This window comes from Lepidothrix coronata, unplaced genomic scaffold (genome assembly GCF_001604755.1).
Source record: "Lepidothrix coronata isolate B3197 unplaced genomic scaffold, Lepidothrix_coronata-1.0 Scaffold21, whole genome shotgun sequence".
Taxonomy (NCBI): Eukaryota; Metazoa; Chordata; class Aves; order Passeriformes; family Pipridae; genus Lepidothrix; species Lepidothrix coronata.
This window is the reverse complement of record NW_016690201.1, coordinates 824,897-843,498: the sequence shown is the minus strand read 5'-3', so window position 1 is coordinate 843,498 and position 18,602 is coordinate 824,897. Positions and strand designations below refer to the sequence as shown.

Below are 18,602 nucleotides of genomic sequence, written 5' to 3'. Positions count from 1 at the left end.
TGTGGACAGCTGGCGGCTGTGCCAGCCACGGCAGGAGATGAGATCAGTCTCTGTGGCAGCACCGAGCGAGGGAGGGAGCGAGCATGGAGGAGAGGTCAGGTCCCTGCAGGTGGGTTGCCATCCCGTTCTTGGCATATTCAGGTTATATTTTCCTCCATAAACATGCTTATTGGAAAAGCAAGCAGGGCAGCAAATGCAGCAGGGAAATAATTTTCATTCAGTTTTACTTAAGAGCAAACCCAGCCTGACCTTTCACTGTCCTCACACTGTTTTAACCTACAGCTGCTCTCCCACCTCCACAGCCTCCCCTCCCACCCCTGCCCTCTGGCAGAGGGGGCCCAGGCACCCACCCTGTCCCAGGGTGCCCGCCCTGCTACTGGGGCACATCAGCACACACCACGGATTTGGCAACAGCCAGGCCTGGCACAGCCATCCCTGGGAAGCAGAGCTGCTAGGAAGATGGCTGGCCCCAGCCAAGGCCACAGCAGCTGTGAGCAAGGACACAGGACTCCTCCCTGGAAACATGAGCAAGGGGGGTTATGCCAGCATGAAAGCACCATGTAAATTCAGTACTCAACATGCAAATCCAGCAAATAAAGTAAAATTTTCAACTATTCCTGTGGATATATGAGATGTCACCCAACGTTTAGCTGTTCTTTTGTTTTACCAGCAAGTAAGGATTGCAAACTAATTGAACTCGAGGTGCTTCTGCAAAAGCAAAACTTGCAAATTTCAAACTCAAAAAAAATAAAGTGTCATTTCATCTCCAGCAATAAGTGCTGCTTACTGTTTCATACACCAGAGCAAAACATCTGCTGTAGTATCACCTGTGATGATGTTCGCTCTTATCTACAGATCTGACACCAAAGCTGGATATGTGAATCAGTGACTACTACATCTCCTCTAAAACTTTCTCTATGTTTTGTCTACATACTATCTAAAGCTAAATGAGTAATTTTTGTCATTCAAGTTAAAAAAAAAAAGGAAAAAAGAAAAAAAGACTACACTATTTTTTCCTCTGGTCTGTGGTTTTCTCCCCAGTGTTTGTGTGGGACCCAAAAGCTAAAAGAAGTTTTTATTATGCAACACCTCACTTTACTACAAGAGAACACAAAACAAATTACCAGCAGCCAAAATTCACATTTTGCTTCAAATATGCAAACCTCACCCCCAAAAAAGGCCAATCCAAAACCAAATTATTTTTTTTTAAATTCTAGGTTCAGCCATCAGAAGTCAATGCAGTATGCAAAGTATTGATTTATGCACATACAAAAACAACAAATATCTTCATCAGGAAAAATCATATAGGTTTCTTGCATTCAAGTCTAAAATACATCTGTGGGACACCATAGAAGAGGGTGGGTCTCTTCCTGCCACTCCAGCATGAATGCAAGGAACAGATGCCAATCTACATTTTAGCTACCTAATTATATAAATACAAACACAATAACAGCATTAATATATTGTCCTTCTGTAATATACAAGCAGCTTTTTGGGGGCTTTTTGTTTGTTTGTTTGCTTTTAAGTGACAGGAAGAAAAGGTTTACAATAGGCCACTAGTTACCAAAGGATGAAATGCTCTATAGATACAAACCTTGTAGCCTTGGTCTATGCAGACACACTTTAGTTGTTAGGCTGCAACACTGACTTGCCAGTGACACAAACTCTCTTATTCCTGCATTTGTCCTGTACTCCTTAAGTTCAACACAGGTTAGCAGTAAGAGTATTTACACGAAAACCACGCGCTGTGAAATGCAGCGGCTGCAGGGCTGACCCACTGCTGCTTTTCTACCAATGCATTTTGAACTGCAACAGAAAGGTACAATGACCCACAGGAGACTGTGAAACTTCCAGCTGCTGATGTTGAACTTTAGAGAAGTCACCAGTTGCATCCCCACGAGTCTCACCCAGCTGACCACCACTGCTGCTGCTCTCTGGACCCTGCCTGGTACAGCCCAGGAAAAGGAAGGAGAGCAAAAGCAGCAACCCTTAGCTTTGGTGATGGAAAGACCTGAGAGAGGGCAAGTGTGCTCCTCTAGGAGCAAGAGGCTGCTGTAACAAGTGACCTAGTGGAGTTCAACATCTTCTCTAATGTTCACATTTTTGTCAAAGTGATTCCACTATTACACACTAACTGTTCTGTTATTTTGTTTTTAATTCTACTTTTCCTACCACACATTTGGGGGGGGGGAAGGGGGTGAGGAGGGGTGAGTGTTAAACACAGCCTTGATACTAAATGGACTGGCACATACTAGATGCAAACACAGGTAACTTGGCCTCAATGCTGACTTACTTCTGTATTTCACAGACATTCCCAAGGGCTCTAGTTTTCAGTGACAGCTTCTTTAAGGAAGGGCAGAAGGGCATGGCAAAAATTCTACCTTGAGCACCAAAGGCTCATCCTCCCCCACCTCCCCCACTCCTATAAAAGCCAAGTAAAAGCCCTCTAATAAGCAGATCTTATTCCCAACTACTTTTCACTTTCAACAGCAACAAAACTTAATACAAAAATAAATACCAAGTTAATTGAATAATAATTTCCCAAGAGAAAGTACTGTTTTTAACATCCAGTGCTATAAAAGAAATCCATAAACAGGATTTGCAGCCCGCTAGCACAGGAAGAGTTGTTATTGCAGCCTAACCAGCTTTTGCCTCTTGAAGGAACGTCCAGGACATGCCCTCGTTGGATATGGCACCACCTGTCAGTGACTGGCCCCAAAGACTCCAGTTAGTTTTGGTAGCTGCTAGACACAGCAACCTGATTTTTAAGCCAACTGATTGAGTACTAGGAACTCTAACTACAGCAGCCCAGCCCAGCTCTGCGTGATCCAACCAACTCTTACTCAATGCAAGTTAAATCAGCGTGCGCAGAGCTCCACACTATCACTGCCAAACCCCTTCCAATACTCATTCTGCCTTACTGAAGGCACACTCAGGTAACTACAAAACCACGTAGACACACACTCTTAAGGTTCCAGATCATGCCAGGTTTTATCAATATGCTATATTTTAACAGGTGCTTTTAAAAAGTTGATAGTAAAGAATCTCTCCAGTTTTTCTTTAAAAGACACTGCATTCTGCACACTCAACTCTCTAGACCTCAAAATCCCTCAAATTAGCCTTGGGAGGGACACATAGAACTCCTAACTTCGTTAATAAACAGGCAGTATATATTTGTCTCTTTGTCTGGCTGGACTCTTCATTGAGTTGGGCATTTACCAGAGGCTAGTGATACCCTGAATTCCCAAGCTGGTCATGGAGAAGAGATAGCACTCAGCACCTCGGTAGGGGATCTGGTGGATGGGACAACTCCAATTGTCCCTAAATTAACCAAAATCAACAGACCAGCTAAACATTTAACTGAGGGTTTGGCAGATAGGGAGGGAAGACCCCGGGGTTTCCTGGAAGAAGATACTTACACTGGAGAGGCACACGCCCCGTGCAGTCCTCTTTACCTCCCATATCTCTTTCCTCTAGAAATATTGTAATTAATTTGGACGTACACAGATATTGCCATCAATTGCCAAACTATTCAGTAATCTTTACTGGACCTCCCAGTTCACTGTAATAATTTTACATACACCACAAAGTAGGTATATTTCATGATCATTTATATGTCACTGCTGAGAAACAACTCCACCCATTTGTCCACTGTTCTCTGGAAAGCTACCCTCTGCCCAATACACCCTCCAGAGCCTTTTTCTCTATTCACTCTGTGGTCAAAATAAGTTGTTTGCACCACTTTTTCTAACCCTGGTATTATCATGATCATTGACCTTTTGTTCATAAAGAAACCTAAGAACCAAACTTTACCTTGATATAGTATTCTGAACACGCAGCAGTAGCAAACTCTTTGCAAGCCACGTTAAATTCCATGTTTGCACCACCCAGGGACTACACTTAAAGAACACTGTTGAACACAGACACCACAGCAATACATCATCTCCCACCTTAAAGTTTGACGCTGATTTTTTTAATTGTATTTATATATGTGGAGGTTTTTTTTTAGAATCTCCTATCAGCTTAAGTGACCCACTGCTTCTGAGCTGCAATGGGAACAAGGCATCTATCTCACCTGTGTGACTGAAAATTTCAAACAGAAGTAATGACAGATATAGCTAGGTTTCTTTCAATAAGCAACAACTGCTTAATAATTCAAGCTGATAGTCATTTAAATACTGATAGTCTGAACCAGTTGGTACAGAACTCTAAATTATGCACCTTTTCAACTCCATAGAACAGATTTCGATAGTATGTTCATCAAATGTTGAATTTTTGCTTAATTATTTACTTTCTAATAATTATTTTAGGTTGTTTATGTAAGAACTAAAATTCCTTTCAAATTAGAGGCAAGTGAAAGGTGTAACCACTGGAAATCGCAAAGTTTTCACTTTGAAATTATAAGTGTCGTCTGACTGCAGCCACTAAAAGTACTCAAGTCAGCCCTAACAACAAATATATAATTCCTGCAAAGAGAAGTATAAAAAGAAATGCTTCTGAAGCTCACATAAATTGGCAAGAGGATGGTATATGCTATTCCTTTATTGCAGCTGCTGAGAATGCTCATCTCTACCTTGTCCTGTCACCCCTGTCCCTAACAAAGTGTAGCTATTTTACTGGATGACACACACCAGTGCAACAGGTCTATAAGTCACTACACAATTGGTTTTAAATGTCCTTAAGTTCCTTCTATCATTGCTGGAAAAACAACAATGCTATTTCACATACAGGCACGGAAGAATTTTCATTCATATAGTTATTCCAGATAGCCCCATCACACATGCTTAGAAACCTTTTCTACATCATAATGACAAGCAATTGACACCAAGTGGGATGGAAGAAACTTAAATTTCTTGTGAGTTGAATTATTTTTCTTCCAATATCTATCTACTAATTCAGAAAACCACCTACTCTCACCTTCACCTTACTCCTGTTGAATTGCATTGTCTGTCCACATAAACAGCACTGCCCACATTCCCAAAGATACCTGGTTAATATTCATATCTGTCCTCTCATTCAAAAAAATAAAAATGGACATTTGCTGATTTAAAATAAAATCTCATCACAAATTAAGAGATTCACAAGTCTCAAAACACCACTTTGTGGTCCATTGAATCAGAGACAGTCACTTTGTCTTATTACTGGTTTTTTCATTGTTACTTCTGCCAACTGGAACTTTCAAGTCCACAGATTTCTAAGACAGGCCAGAGAGATTTTTCAAAAATTAGAGACTTGGAACTCAAAGTGCAAGGTTAAGCAAGCATGAGGATATAACCACAGGTCTCAAATCATGTGTTTGATGAGACACTCTTGATTAACCCCCTGGCCCTTTTGCAGTGCTTCACATCCTGATCACACACTGTTTCAGGGAAGAGCTGACCATCAGCAGGTAAGTGGAAACAAAAGCAAGAAAAAGTGGAACAAGAACTCCAGCAGCCTTAAAAAAGATCAGGGTACTGGGAAGAGAAAGGAATAAATTTCAGCCTTATGTTCTGTATACTAGGCAACACAGTCTCACTAGTTAGGATAAACCGTATTAATTATTTCCAATAATTCCCAAACTCTGCCACTTTTAATGCTGTTTTGATTCTTCGTTTTCCAAAGAAAAACATCCCTGCAGCCTCACTGAAGCAGCAGAGAATTCCTCCTCTTCCCCAGTCCCTCAGCGCTGTTGCTGTGCCCCACCTCATGATCAGCATTCCCACAATGTCAAGGCAAGTTTGCAAGTTAGAGATGCTCACTGTCAATTTGTTAAAACTGTGAGCCTCATGCACCACCAAGTTCCTGCATTGATTCATTCCTGTTCTCCATTCACAGCCACAATACACTTTACAAGCAAATTACCACCACCTAGTGAAAATAAAGGTCCTGTTTTGGTAACAAAGTAAGAATGCTTGAACTTTCTTTTTTTGAAGTAAGATTCTTGAGGACAGAATCTCATTCATCTGACGAAATTATTCAGAAGTCTAAGAAACACAAAAGTGGATTTTGGAAATTTTGGCATAATTTGCCTATGATGTGAATGCATGCAACTAGCAAAATCAGTTTACCTTTATTTTTCCTCAGACCTTGACTCTAGCATAAAACAGTTAGCTCCTGCCACCTTGTGGGACTTCATGGACTTCCTGAAAGCTTGTATCAGTAAGCTAGTGAGTTAGAATAAATAAACATTCAGGATTTACTTTCCTTGTGATTCACCCTGGAGAATGTTAAAATAAGAGAGAAATATTTATGGAGAGGGTATGCCATTTTGAATATTTTCTAGTTCATTATCCCTAGCATTGTTTATATAGTTGAATTGCTGTATTTCGTAGTCTTATGGAGGGTGTTTTAAATATTTAAATACCTGTCAAGAATCCTAAGTTTTGGAAGCTGATGTATCTAAGTTTAAAATAACATTATGATCAAATACTTGTCACCGCTAGTAAACTTCACATATTTGACAAAGATTCTACACAGAAGTAATACAAATTTAGGCTAAAAATCTTTGCAGTCAGGTGCAGTTTTGAAACCAAATAACAATCTCAGTCTCATAAAGAATTATACATATGTTTAACTTTTAATATGGTGATAACATGCCTAGTTCTACCAAAAGATCTGATTCCATATGTTTATTTTTTAACTATAATTTTCTATTTTATGTTTTTCCTCTCCTCATCCCCCTCCACTTCAATTATACATGGCCAACTTAATGAATGAGTAAAGTTCTCCAAAGAAGAATAAGGCCGCTGGAATGGAAAAACTTTATCACCACAGTAACAAGACAGTAGAGATGCCTGAATCTTCATCCTCATGTCTTACATGTTGTCTACTGCCCCTCAGACAGGTAACTCGTCACACCTACTTCGTGGAGGTGGAAAAGACAAGAGCAGCAGCAATCAATGAGAAGGGATGAGGTTCTCTTTATTTAAGCAAAACCTCTGCTGCTCTAAATCCCAAAAATGAAAAAGCACAGAGGACTGCAGATGATGTGACTCCATGAACCTGATCAACAGCCTCAATGAAACTGCTGCTTTCCATTCTTGGTGCCAAGTGATTTGTTACAGGTGCACAGAAAGCAAGAACAGTTAGGGAGGAGCACTTCTTCCCTTCTGACATCCCACAACTGCTTCAGTGAACTTGTTGGAGATCTACCACACTGCGTACTTGATGCCAACCGTATGAAACTTAACTCCTTGGAACTTCCTCCTGCTAAAGGAAAAACTGTCAGACTCAAAACAGGAACAGCTCTTCCTGATGCCATAAGCAAATCATCTCTAGTAAAGGCCACAGTAGCTCATAAATAAACTCAAGAACAACAATTACAGATCCACAGCCAAAGGAAATATATCGGGAATGTCTTTTTTAATCCATAAACAGATTGAATTTTTGCTCAAGACTGAAACAATGACAAAACATCAGGCTATGAATCAAGTTGGCACAGTGCATCTGAGGGACAGAAATTGTATGTTCTTAAATAAAAAGTTTCATGATTTCATAAGCTTCCCTGGTAACTTCACAAGTGGGGTTGTCTCTGACAGCCATCATATTCCCCCCTACACAACACCTTATCACCACCTATATATTCATAAAGTCCTAGCAGGCCACACAATTAACTTACAAGGCAAAGTTCAGGTGTCCACGACAATCTCTGACCACACCTCAGCTCCAATACTGAGAATCTCTCCCAGACTGAGGTGTGTCTGCGTCCTGACTGCCTGGAAGATACCAAAATGCTCCTCATAGCTGTCCTTACCCATCCCCATCTCCACACTACAGGAAACCCAGACAGACAAACTAGCAAGGAGCTATAGAAGAGAGTCATCAATCTGGATGTTCAGGGAATCAGAACTGTAAGGCACACTCTGCCAATCCCAACACAGCCAGCACCTTGCAAGGACAGGACATGCCAGGCACCACTATTCTCTTACCTCACTCTGAGTATTAGAAATATACACACCTCCTTATCCAGAACCATTTGGTTCAGACCTTTCCCTGCTACAGAGCACTGGTAGTTGCAGACATATCTAAGAGCCAACTTTAGTCCTTGGCTACAAGGGAAAAGAAATAGCAGGCTCTAGCAACAGAATGGATCAGATCCAACACCCACTGCAGGTCTCAATAACACCATAAAGCACAAGAAGAAAATACTAGGACCCCACATGAAATTCCCCTTTGATGCAAGTGAACCATATCCAGCCATATCCTCTTATTCTCCTTTTATTTCTCCACTATTCCTACATTCTGCAGTGTTGCTAATCCAGTAGGAAGATCCCTGAACTAACTTTCTGGTGCCTACATGCCCATGGCAGTCTAACTGCAGCACCAGGCAGCCAAGCTAGTACCTTATTCTTCGGGATACTTTGAAACCAGTGGAAGCATAAACACACTTCTCATACCCCAACTAGACAACCCCTTCTTGGTAAGTGTAACTTAGTTGGACCTGACAAAACAGAACTCCCAAGCAGCAGCAGAATGAAAAATACCTGATGATTTTCAGTTCTCACTGTTGTCTACAACATTCCAAACACCAGCAGCAAAAACTGACCAGTGTTAACTTTGCTTAAAACTGTTAGTTCTCCAAGGAGACAGAAACATCTGGTCCAGGTCAAGGAAGTGTCACGACATGGCTTGAGCCTGGTTCCCATCTGAAACCTACTCCCTAGCTGTCAGGGTAAGATTTGTTTTACTTTTTCTCAGAATATTTATTTTTCTACAAAAACTTTATTTGACTTTTGCAAACTTTTATTGAGGGAACTTTCCAAGAAATTACACAAATTGATTATTGTATTCATGTATTAACTGTAGGAAGAAGTATTTAAAAACAAACAAAAACCCCAAACCAAAATAAACATTATTGGGCCATTTACTCCTCCTGTTTTTTATTTTATCTATATCCTTATTGATCTCCTTTCACTGTCATCTGTTTAGCCTTACATTTCAAAGAGAAAAGAGGAAAGTTCTGAATGTCCTATTTCTTGAGAAACACCTCTAAAAAAAAAAAAATCACTCAGGTTACAGAATTTACAAACTTCTGTATGTAACCAGCCGTATCAGATTTCCAAGAGGAACCTCCCTGCTTCATGAACCGGAATACACAATCAGATCCATCTTCACCATTGTTTCATTGATGCCAAGCCACAACAGCTTACCCAGAACTGTGCACGTGCCCAAGGATCTGTGCCAAAAAGGCCCTGGAGCAGGATCAGGTCCCTGTAAGATTAGCTGCATGTAGGGCTTCAATCCTGCAACTGCAATAGCTCAGGGAGACTGTGTGACAGGGGCATTGCAGGACTGGGCACTAAAGTAATCAAGTATATAAAGATCTTTGTCCTCTCCACAACTGAAGCACAATTCTTAAAAATGAACTGAACAAAAAACTTTTGTATTTGTGAAATAAAAATCAATTCTTTGGACGACAAGCGGGACCAGCATTCTTCAGGCCAAGCTCCTTAAAATCTATAGGCCGTTTTCCCATTTTTTGTTTTGTTTGGGTTTGTTTAGAATTTGGTTTTTAGTTGTTTTGTTTTTCCTTTAGGATACATATTTTTATTTTAGTAATTCTTTCTCATCTCCCTCAGATGAAAACCCTACAGGGCCCCTGTCTTAAAGATATAAGCCCAACACAGGGAAAACTCAGTCCAAAAGATGCAAGTTCGTCAGCATTTAAAAAAGGGTCAGCAGTTAAAAATCCTGATAGTGCTGGTTGGAACTGTAGAGCAAGGATGGGGGATAACTTCCTTAGGATCTACAGATTTTTACTGATTATCTTCTCAGCTTTCTATCATTTTATTTCACAGTACACCACACAGATGGTTAATTTGAAATCAGAAGGTGAACAAGATATTACAGAGTTTTCTGTGAAATCAAGTTCTGGAATGCTCAAGATTGTGTACCAGAGAAAGCAGCACATGTTTAAAACCCTAGGTTGGCACAAAAGACCACAGCTCTGAACTGTACTAGCCTGAGAAATGAAAGCACAAGTTCCATGGATTCTCAGTCTAATCTGCTTTGAAAGACGGTCATTAGGCTTCCTGGCTACTGACCTAGTATAAAACTACATTTTCAAACTCGGGACCTGAACTACAAAGTACCCCACAAAACCCCACACTGCCACAATGCCAACCTCCTTCCAGGCCAACCCTTGACGAAGAAGCTCTGGACAGACAGCTGAACTGAAGACACTGAAATACACAGGTACAGATCAAGCCTGAATTGCAAAGTCCTCCTGAGCAACAGGACATTTTATCTTGTTCTTGGAACCAGCATAAAAATGTTTCTATCAGCTTCACACATCTTGGGCCACAAACAAAACATGCCTATGCATCCTTGCACAAGTCACTTTCAGAGAATTAGGAAGAACAGAGGGCAATATTCACATAGCACTGAGTTAAGAAGAGACTTTGGGTTAGAAGAACAAAACACCAGGCCCAAAAGCTCTGACCTGCAAGGTTATTTTTCTATCATGCAGCACAAGCTCTTAAATGTAGATGAAGAATTCTGAATTGAACCTGGATGCTAACAGACTTCACAAGTATGTAAATTCACAATTACTTAACCAGTAAGCCTGAAGTCAACAGATGACAGTTCATCATCATTTTTTTTTCACCTACCAATATAGAGAAAGTAATGTGGACATACACAAGGCAGATGCTTTAGTAATAAAGAGGTAGCTGGTGTAGTAAGTTAAACAGTCATGTAGAAACTGCCAGGAAGTTCACAAATTCTGTACTTGATTCTGCCACCAGTCATCTGGTCTTACCTGAACATCCCTGGGTCTACTCTGCCATCTGCAAAACGGGGGCAGGTAGCACTGGTTCTGAAATGTTTGTAAAATGTAGTTAGTTGATGCCTGTAAAAGTACACAACAGAAGAGCAAAGTGTTATTACACCCTAACAATATGATGTTTAACAAAATACGTAATATATAAATGACAAAACCACCTGTGTTTACAGTACACACAAACACTGTGTTTATGTATCTGTTTAGAAAGTGAATTGTTTTGACTCTGTTAGAATGAAATTCTAATAGTCAACCTGAAGTCCATCTCTCCAGAGAAAGAAGCAGGTATCTTTTTCTAGATCTTCATAAACAAACAAAACAGTGTAAAATTTTCCCAGGTATTACATCACCACCCCAATTAATGTAATTGCCATTTTATCCTATGATAGGGCCAACCCATGGTAATAAAAAAACCAACCAAACAAAAAACAAATAATCTGGACAATTTTTCTCAACTTTCTGCCCCACTACTCACTACCAAGTTTTTCTTTCAGACTGCACAACACTTCACAAAGGAAGAAGCCATCACTATCCCAAGTTTGTAAATGAAGAAACAGAGAAAGAAAGAGGCAGCAATCTAACCAAGAGCACAAAGCAAGGTAATGGCAAAAACTTCTGCACTAGCCAGTGTTTGGGTTTTTTTTCCCCTGTTCTATATGGCACAATTTTCAACCTTTGCCAAAATCCTTTAAGGAAGCACTAACCTTTCATTTGCTTGTTAAAATATAAGTGCAGAGTTGGAATGTATTTTCCCTCATTCCTCTTAATATATTTGAGCCTAAATAATAAATTATACTTGATAGAGCATTGTGTGTGCCCCAGGTCATATTTCAAGAAAGTTCATTCAGTGTCTGGGACATATTTTACTAGAAACTCACTCCAGGATCCCTCTTCTTCACTCCTTGCACCTTTAAAGTATAATCTATGCATTATTCTATGAATTTGTCTACCTTGGAAAATAGCCTTGCTTCAGCTATACTAGAAGACAATTGGACCAAGTACTACAGCACCAGGACACAAGTCTATAACCAGCAAGTGATTTTTTTTGGTGTGCACTTCACTTCTACTCCAATTATACCAGCATACCTCAAAAGGCTAAAAAGTAAACTTACCTAAACGCAAACACATCTTTGTGAAAAGGATTTTATTGCTTTATTTGGTCTCCATAGTTGAAAAGGTTGTAGTGGCACATTGTACCTTTACTCTAAGGTAACCATATACTTTTAGCAACATTTGTAAAATAGGAAAATTCACACCAATCACTAGTATCATTATACTGGTAAAGTACAGATAATCCTTCAAGAAACCTCAATGAGATTCATAAAGTCAAAATTTATTTCCACTGAAGTCTATAGCAAAGTTCCCACTGAATTCAGCATGCCAGTGATTAGACCTAACAGGGCACAGCTCCTGGGCAAGGCAGCAGCTCTTTTTTGGATGGGAGGTGGGGGAATCACACAGATGGTTAACTGCCCCCATCACTTTTGGGTGTGTGGGAGAAGACATACTTGGGGAAGCGACAGAATCTGTTTTGCAGACAGTGCACAGTATCTGTGATGCTTTGCAAAGGACATTCCCCTGCAGTTTATCTTATGTACAGATTCAGAGCGCTCAGGCTAAGACAGGGCACCTGCCTTTCCACTCCTTCTATGCTGCCAGGAGAGCAAACTACTTAGCAGAAACACTAGTTTGGTTCAGCAGAGCAGAAATGCTTCTGGTTGTGACGATCAAATTTTCTAAGTTCCTGAGTACAATACTGTTCCAAAAAAGAGACCACCCGTTATCTAAACATGAACTGTTGGTGCATTATTTCACTGAGTTGATCCATCTGAGTAACTCTTCAAAGGAAAGGAAAAAAGTGAGTTTTATTTGCAGTGATGGGATACCACAAACACCTCCCCCCTCCCCAAATAAAAAAAAAAAAAAAAAGGAGGGACATTCTTCCAATCAAGTGTTACTCACATAGTTACACCAATGTTTTAAACACACACTGCTTCCAGTTGGTTTTGCCACAATCCCTGTGACTAACACAGCCAAATTCTGTTCAGCAGCCTCAGTGGAATTGCACAAGCTCTTATCAACTCTGATTTCAGACCAAAATGAATTTTACATCCAGATCTTTTAGCTTGACCAGTAGCCCATTTCAATGTAACCTAGCAGGAAAACACTGCTTAGCACATGCTAAGTAACAGGTTTCTCTGAGATCTCAGACAGAACACCATCAAAGATACGAATTCTCCAGAGAAAATCTTGGCTCAAATACTTATTTTCTGAAAGGAAAGAAAGCCTCGACATTTCACATGTCTAAGAGGGAGTGTGTGTGGGGGGGAAAGAAGCAAATTAGAACAAGAATAATTCAGTCCTATGGAAATGCAGTAACTATATAGTCTGTTGCATTATAAAATCATAGAATGGTTTGGACTGGAAGGGACCTACAAGATCATCTAGTTCCAGTCTCCAGGTGTCTTTGCCATGGGCAGGGATATCTTTCACTAGACCAGGTTGCTCAAAGCCCCATTCAATCAGGCCCTGAACACTTCCAGGGATGGGACAATCACAATGTGCAGTTACCATCACAGTAAAGAACTTCTTCCTAATATCTAATCTAAACCTACTTTCTTTCAGTTTGAACCCATTTCCTCTTGTCCCATCACTACATGCCCTTGTAAAAAGTCCCTCTCCAGTTCTCCTGTACGCCCTCTGAGATATTGGAAAGCTGATGTAAATTCTTCCTGGAGCAGTCTCTTCTCTGGGCTGAACAATCCCAACTCTCTCAGTTTGTCCTGATAGGAGAGATGCCCCAGCCCTCTGATCAACTTCCTGGCCCTCCTCTGGAATCGCTCCAGCACGTCCATGTCCTTCTTATGCTGGGGACTCCAGAGCTGGATGCAGTACTCCAGGTGTGGTGTCACAAGAGCACAGCAGAGGGGGAGAAGTAAAGCATTCTGTTTAAACACTTACGTTAAACAAGAGCTGATTGTTTTAGGGTAGCTAAAAACATGAATGCTTCAGCAATAAACAGCTTCTACCAAAAAGTTGCCTAAATATGTGACTACTAGATTTTCTTACTGATCTTGTACCAAATGTACATGAAAACGAAAATTACAACCCTTTCAGGTTAAGTGATTCATGTTACATTGGCTTATTCTCTTTAGAGTAGGTAGTACTCAGTAACCTTCCCATTTCAATTTTTTGAGGAAGGTTTTCTTTTTATTCTTTATAAAAATCTACTGTTTTAAACATTTGGACCTGCAATAGCATTTTAACCTTTGCTTCAATTTTCTTCTGATTTCTATTTAGCTTTCTAATCTTATCTTTATATATTTAGTTATACAAGAGCTCAATAACTGCTGAACCTTTGAATACCCTACACATTGATACAAAAGAATACAAAAAAACAAGACAAAGACAGGATCATGAACTTAAGTTTGCTCCAGAGAGAGGCCATAAAATCACTTCTTGAAGTGTGTAACTCCTCCTTGGGGGCAGGGGGGGCAGGCAAAATAGCAATATATGAGTAGTTTGTGTAACCGTGTCACCACACTCCACATTTCTGAGCACAATCCTTCTACTACCTGAGGTCTAACGCTGCATTCCTTAATGGTCACAGAAACTGCTACACAGTTCCCCTGCTGCAGAAAACCTGCTTGGAGCTGCAGAGTCAATATATGTTATCAAGCTCTTTGACTGCTCAGATGCTATTAATATTTTGGTAGGGTGGGGGTTAGAATTCTTTACCCATGTCAGCCCACAGACTTGCTATGGAATATTTACCAATTTTTATTTTTTTTTATTTTTTTTTCCATCTAATACCTGAGTAACACACGAATCATCTAGTAACAACTTGGTTTCACTTTTCGGTTCCTGGTCACCAGTACTGCTAGATTCCTCCCTGGATGTTGTAAAGTACGCTCTCACGTGCTGAGAGTGCAAATTAAAGTCACAATCACATGCCACTTAGTCTAAAGGAAAGCTTGCAACAGGAATTTTAAAATAATCAATTTTTTTAATATTAAGTACATATCCGTGTAAACAGACAGGTATCTGTTCATCTTAACATTCTTTACATCTATATCTTTTAGAAGCTGCAGAGGGGTCTAGCATGCACAAAGAAAGGTTAATATGGCCACAGTTTTACCTAGTGAGCTACTCTGCATTCCTTAATGGCAGAAGATACTGCCCAAGGCATCTGCTATTACAAACAGAAACTCTGGAAAATAGATAATGAAGTAATTTAAAAAAAAATATATTCAGGTTCACAGAAACAGATACAGTTACAAGCAAACTCCTTCCGAACAAAGAAATCATATTCAAATTTCAGATGTTATTGTTGCTAAATGTATTTTAATAGAAATACCTAATTGCAATTTGCCTTTAAATTATTACAAACCAATGTTAAATTCTACTGTAATATTATATAACTCAATTTATATTAAATTAAAATAAATTGCAAATGTTTGATGTCAAAACTGTAAATAAAGCTCAAATACTCAACAGGTAAGTCTTCACTGAAGTACCAAGAACAAGTATCAGGTTTAGAACTAAGTTACCTGAAAGTAGTACCTTTCACTGCCCTTGCAGAGTCTTTGCTCCATAAAGTCACTTAGTGGTGTTTGCTGTAAAGCTGAGAAACTAAATGGGAATTGAAAAAGCAAGATCATTTGTTTTTCCTTCTCATCTGAGAAAACAAAGCAGAGAAGTTTGAGTTCTACTAGCTCTAAAAGCTTGCATTCTGTTAAGTAGAATGGGTTACCATATTGGGGTTAATACTTTACTGATATTCTAAGTGTAAACTCTATTTGCATTTACTTGTGTGTACATGTGTGTTTGTGCATGAGTGTGGCTTTAATAAATAGCACATTTTTAAAGGCCACAATTAAAAACCAGCATCATTTGTCATGTCCTAAATAAAAACTTTAACAGTTGCAATCTAAATAAATGCATGTAAGTCATATAATCACTTAGAAAGTGTGCAGGCATACAGTGCATCCTCTGAACTAACAAAAAAGTTGTGCCAAATTTAGTGTAAAGGCTATATTTAGCAACATATTTTAACGGCTGTCTACCAATAGAGGTTGCTTCTGAAAAAACAAACAAAAATACCAGAGCAAAATGAGATTACAAGCACCAATTTAAACCAAGTGTTTATTGACTAAAATCATGATTTAAATCAGTTCAATAGGTATAACTGGAATGTCAAGGCAGCAGACACGCAAGTGAACGTACAGAAGGGCTCATAAGGGCCAGGAATACGAGGCATAAAACCCTCCCTCCTTCCAGTGTGCCTGCCCCCACGCTATCCTTCAGCCCTGCTCAATCTCTGCAAAGCCTGTTAGTGCTCCACAAAACACCATCCCCCACTCACAAAGATTTTTTTTTTTCCCCTCTAGGATCCTTGAATAAGAGAACACATACTGTCCTTATGGAGGACCTGAACTGTGTCCTTCTCTCCTGTAACCCACTGCGTGGGGATGTCTGTGATGACAGACTCACCTCCCGTTTTGATTTTGCTCTTTCTGTGAAGAATAACAGTAAACTTCAAATGCAGTCTTGTGGGTCCATCCAGGACAGCACACAGAAACTAGATCACTTGTGGCAGAGAAACAGCAGGACAATTCTTAGACAAAACACAGTATTTGGTCAGTTTTCTCAGGTGCTTCCCTCCTCATACCCCAGCATCCTCTCACTCACTTTGGCCCCGTCGTCATCACACAGCGCAGCAAAACAGAAAGCTCGACAGGGACATCCTCGAGAGTCCACTTCACTATATAAATAAATAATCTGCTTCCTCTAGACGTGTCTCTCAGGAGGGCAGGATCTTCCTCCGCTGATTAAAAACCAGGAAGACTTTGCAGCCACACAGGCCCAAAGCTTTGTTTGGAGCTCCCACCTGAACAATAGGCCAACCCCGAGTAAGGGTGAACTAAGCGGACATTTCAAAACCTGCAACTGAGTATCCAGATCCATTCAACAGCTTCCTCCAAAGGAAACTGACGGACCAAAGTGTGGTGAGGGCCCTCACAGTGCAAGATTTTGCCTAGGTCACATTTACCCACAGACTTTATGATGCTTTGGTACACAGAGCTGAGGAGAGGCAGATGAGCACAAGCAAGCACACACAAAAGATGCAAGGAAAATACTGATTTATTACCAAGGGAAACACTTAAAAGATTATTTTACACACACACACACACACACACACACACACAGAGGCAATTCTCTCTCATATTGATGGGAATATCTTTCTCATAGCAATGGGAAATGGACACATTCAACCATTACACTTATCTATGTGTAATTTACTTCCCTTATTTAAGATTTTCTATACTAAGAAATAAAGTTAAAAACTTCCTTCCCTTGCTGTACTTCTGACACTTGCGCTTTTTATTTAGTCCAACAGTTTTAAAAGAATGGCACTGGAGCTTCTGCTTACTCTTTCAACACTGGAACACAATGTTAATCAATACAACAGAGGAAGTAAATTGTGAATAATTGCTTGCATTAATACATTTGCTACGAGTTTTGCCATTCTTCATTTTGCAGACACCAAATTTCTCCCTATAAACACCTCTGTTTCTCTAAAAGCAGCTGGAAATTAATTATGCTATTTTTATTTTCTTATTAATTCATATGCTATAGTTCTGTAATCAGTGCTGGATCATGCTGCAATTTTGTGTACTTGTTTCAAAATACATTATGAGCACTTGATGACTGATGTTTAACACAATGTACGAAAGAGAATCTCAAACAAATTAGAGGGAAGAAATACAAATAAAGACACTTTACCTAAATATGAAAAAGAATCACTCACATACTCAAACAAAAGGTAAACCCTGGAACTCACAACTTTGTGGCACAGAGCACTCACTGATTAGAACTGAGCCAGGCAAGAATTTTACACTATTCAAGATGATATTTGGATATAAAGAAGCCTTTTGCAAAGAGGAAGAACATCTAAAGCCAGACATATCAATGAAGTGGAGGTGAAAATGTTACTTCTTTCAAAATCTATCATCTCCGACCACTGATTTGCAGTACATCAGAATGCTTTCTTTCCCTAACCAGATAACCAACTTGGGAAGCAAATACACTCAAACAAAATGGCTTATCATCTACCAAATGGCATTCTCACACTTCATGCTCTTCCACCCTCTTCACAATTATGTGAACTCTGCATGTTTCAGCAATGTCTCTCTCTGTATTCCCAGCTCTTCCTACATTGCTCATCATCAGGTCAGGGACAGCCTATAAGCTTGTGCGTTGATCACAGAGTACAACAGGTGCCTGACCCTGGTAGGACTATCTGAACATAAATAATTAAGAATAATGTGAAATCTGCAGCTTTCCTGAGGAATTACAGGCCACCAGGCAGCAGACCTGCAAAGGGGTGCACATTGCTGATGCAGCTCTGGTTCTGGCTTTTTGTTCAGGAATCCAGTTGCAGGATTGAGCTCTTTAGATGTTAGGACAAGACAAACTGATGTTCCTGTACTTCACCCCATACAGTTTGGAAAAAAAAATTAAGCATGATGTTGCTAACTATAGTTAAATGTAGGCATGATGTGGCTCAAAGACCACTTGCAGAAAGCAAACCAAAAACATGGCCAACCACAAAAATGCCTTTTTCATCAACCTGACAAAAAAAGAGCAACTTCCTTCCAACTTCTACAGACAAATTCTAACGCAGAACATCTCAGCATTTTAGCTCCACTGACTTTCACAGAGTTACTTCACACTGAAGAGGACAAAATGAAGTAAGAATTCAAGTTCTCCCTCACTCCTTCCATTTTCACTCCATGTTTTCTTTATCCAGCTTCATCTCCAAATTTGTTGTGATGTC

General features: G+C 39.8%; 1 protein-coding gene across 8 annotated transcripts in view; it reads right to left on the bottom strand.

Annotated features, from left to right (window-relative positions):
- The window catches only part of BBX (BBX, HMG-box containing), a 139,208-nt gene that overhangs the window by 112,616 nt on the left and 7,990 nt on the right, over positions 1-18,602 (bottom strand). For 4 of the 8 annotated variants that reach the window (XM_017807948.1, XM_017807953.1, XM_017807954.1 and 1 more), the window contains exon 3: positions 10,742-10,831. The exons of 3 other annotated variants lie outside the window; for them this stretch is intronic. The gene's annotated coding sequence lies outside the window, so the exon portion shown is untranslated. The remainder of the gene's footprint in view (positions 1-10,741; positions 10,832-18,602) is intronic. One more of the 8 variants, XM_017807950.1, reaches the window with a different exon arrangement.